Source organism: Dendroctonus ponderosae, unplaced genomic scaffold, assembly GCF_020466585.1.
Source record: "Dendroctonus ponderosae isolate FM_Combo_2020 unplaced genomic scaffold, Dpon_F_20191213v2 Dpon_F_20191213_1, whole genome shotgun sequence".
NCBI lineage: Eukaryota > Metazoa > Arthropoda > Insecta > Coleoptera > Curculionidae > Dendroctonus > Dendroctonus ponderosae.
The window spans coordinates 33,817,617-33,821,425 of NW_026017110.1; positions in this window are offsets into that span (position 1 = coordinate 33,817,617).

Below are 3,809 nucleotides of genomic sequence, written 5' to 3' on the forward strand. Positions count from 1 at the left end.
TGCCGCCTCCAAAATAGATATTGAAGAGACTGATTTTCATCGAATCTGGCGTCAGGTATCAATAAGAGCTCATAAAACAACATTTCGATCTGAGGTGACATGGTAGCCTCCGTAACATCCAAAAAACGAATTAGTTGGCGTCTATACCACGGCCACTGGTGGCGTACAAAATTTATGAAGGGGGCACGCTGTGGCCTCCGGATATATATACACAGTTTTTGTGATACGTACGACTCTTTGGCGCCTCCGCGGAATGGCAACAACGCCGTATAAATGGGAAGCAAATAAACTATTCAAATCATATGAACGAAGATTTTTGTGCCTTAGAAATAACTTGTGCAATACACCATGTTATGCATACATGTTTAAATATTGCATTTTTTACTATGCCATCCACAACTAATCTGTGATTAAAACTGTGCGGTATCCCAGAACTATGCTACTTGTAAATGTTATTTAAATTGTTTATTGATATTGCATCATTATCGCACCTCAAGATATTTTTTTTATAAACGGATCAACAAAATAATCGTTACACTGTAAAATTTTCCATAACTTTGGAACCTTTGGATTTAATGTCTGTTTGAAACGTTGTCTGGCCCAATTCTGTTTCTCTCACTACGTCTTTTTACAAAACATCAGTACTTTGAGGTACATCAGTATATGCTCCCAATTAAGGAAACAAAAGTAATTTTGAATTTCAACATCAAGGGCACGGATAGATCACATAGGTAACTAATTTTTGAAGTTTTCCAAAATTTTTTTTAGTTACAGGGTGATGCAAAAAACTCAGCTTTTTGATCCTGCAGGGATAACATTTTCCTCTTGGACTAATTTTCAAAATCTAGAGCTCATGTTGATAGTCGACTAAAAACAAAAATTCAGAATAAAGAGTTACATTACAATGACGCGAGTATGATTTCAATTTAGTTTAAAATGAACTTTAATTAATTCAAAGTATTATCAGGGTCACTTATGCCTTTGACGTTGAACTCCGAAAAAGTTTTTTGGCTCAGCTGGGAGCATGTACAAACGTTCAAAATATTACACATTGCTTCGTTTTCCACTTTGTAGGAAGTTTGTATAAAATGATTAACTTTTGCAAAAACATAGACTGATAAAAAAACATTGGACTCGACAAAACTTGAAACAGAAATTAATAAAATCGGTCATAGCAATCAGAATGTATGCAGTTCCCAAATTAAAGCAAATGTAACATGTAACATTTATTTAACATTTATTTTTTTGACCTGTTTAGTTCTCTTTCATTGTCGAACTAGACACCGAAAGTACTATTTTGAAAATATTTAGTTATTCATTTGTAATTTGCAATTCACCAGTTCAATTTAGAGTCATTTGTCAAAAGTGTCCTATGACCTTAAAAAGGAAACACTACTGCAATTCCACACTAGGTTTCTGCCTTCAATTTCATATGTGGTTTTAGAACAAACATATAATAGCTCGCAGACGTTGGGCTGCGGGTCCCGTTGCAGAAAAAAAAGTTGGCTAATTTACGTGAAAATGTTGCAAAATCTGAAGGTATTTAGCTTTTAAAGTTTGTATTAGATAATAACTCTTACTTCATACTGGCATTTTAAGTATAACTTGATTAATTTGTTCATTGAACAACACGCCTCTGTCTAATATAGATACCGTCATTCCAGATGAAGTCGGACTGTGGGGGCGAACACGGGCAGATCGTTATTGGTCTATATGTTCGTCAAGATGTAAATTTATTTTACTAGGGAGGCAAGGAACTTACTAGACGCAAATATGACGGTTGGGTATTTGCATTGCATTTGCATTTGGATGCATCAAATGATCTTGACGAAAATATTAACCAGAAACGGTCTGTCCGAGTTTTCCCCCACAGTCCGACTTCACCCCGAATAACCAGTACTTCGGATTTAATGCCAATATACGTCCTTCATGAAACTGAATGCTTAAATGGCGATTTTAATTTTGGATTGAGTAAATCCACATAAATTCTGGTTTAAGTGTGAAACGAAGAATATTTTCGTATTTTCTCTGATCATGAGAAGATGTACCAGTTGGGTATGTCAACTTTATGTCTGATCAAGCGTTACTTCATGTTTTTAGTCAGCTGGCGCGCTATCTTTAGTAAAATACGAACCAATCCGAATTTAATTAATTTCAAATTTTGATATATTTATTCCTTGCAAAACATTGTCTGAATATTAAATATGGTACTAAAATAGAGGAAGTTCATTTTTAACTGATTTAAAAAATGAGGTATTTCCTATTGAAGACGGAACATTCGTCGTACTTAAAGAAGCAAATTTATCCATCAGGCCGTCAAATAAATTGTTTCATAGAGAAGAATAAAATGAAACAAACTGTTGCAATATTAATGTCTAAATTGTATCATTTACTGAAACTTGCGAATAAGGATTAACAGCTATGCGAATTTTTGCAGCTTAATATCTAAGTGTACATTAAGAAGTGACAATTTATTTCAGATTTTAATTAGTTTGTTTTATTTTTTTATGTTGTATTAAATAAAATATATAAGGACTGAGTGTAATTACCGGGGCAGTCGCATAAGTGCTTTAAAATTGTCCATAATTTTTCAAGAAAGTTTGTTGTCGAAGAACTGCATAAGTTTATTTTCACATTGTGGCTAAAAATCCCTATTCAAAAGGAGGAAGGATTTTTCGTTCCTATAATAGAATAAACAAATTAAGCCTTTATAAGACAACAAGTTCGAATGCTTGATTATTGCACCTCAAGCTTATTAATTTATAAATTGTGGATCAAAATAAGCGTTAAACGGGCAAATTTTTGCTACTTTTAAACAGTCTACGTTCTGATCGGTGCGAGCAAATGAATGTCTGTTTGAAGTGATGTCTAGTCCAATTATTTTTCTCGCCGTCCTTGTTTTTGCAAAATTAGGTAAAGTTCCTACAGGGCTGACAATAAATAAATGCAAAATTTCTGAAAATTTGGCATGCTCCCAATTGATCAAAAGGTTCTTTTGAATTTGAACATCAAATACATAAATATAAATCATATCTCAAAACGGTTTTATATTTGTTTCCTTAACTTTATTATTTAGAGGATGGTGTCGAAAAATAAATTCTCGTCCAGAATAATGCTATAGGGCAATTAATATATAAGAATATATAGGCAAATCTGAAATTTAATTGTGTTTTTCAGCTGCTGATAATGGTTCATTAGTTGTAAATAAAACAGTGCATGTTACTTCTGAGGAAATATTTTTGTCGGCAGGGCCCTACAATAACAGCTCTACGAGGCGGAAAGGTCACAATTGTAAATACATTTTTATACCTTTAGGATTTGTCCGATTTAGGATCTTTCCTCCATTTATTGCTTAATTAGATTAACTGTCAAATCGTTTTGATATATTTTAGCTTCAAACCAAAGTGACGATTGTATTTCTGCCAATTCGAAGAAAAGAATAGCTAAAAAAATAAAACCAGGGGGGTCGATTACACAAGTGGGTTGGTATCTCATGAAAAAAAATAATAAAAACATAGCTGTTATTTCCATTTCGTAAATTTGTAGGGTTTGATTCCGATGAAGAATGTGATCGCAATCTTAGTGGTCCTGCTGTAAAACGGAGGGCAAAAAGTCAAAAAAATCCGGCAGTTACAACAACAAATGATTTGAGAAATCCTAAAAATTAATAGATGACAAAAACCTTAATTTTAGGATAGACGGTTACAGAAGTCAATGCTTTAGAGAAAGATTTCGCTTCATACATAAAGAAGAAAATATATCCATCAGGCGCTCAAATAAAATGTTTCATACAGAAGACTAATATGAAA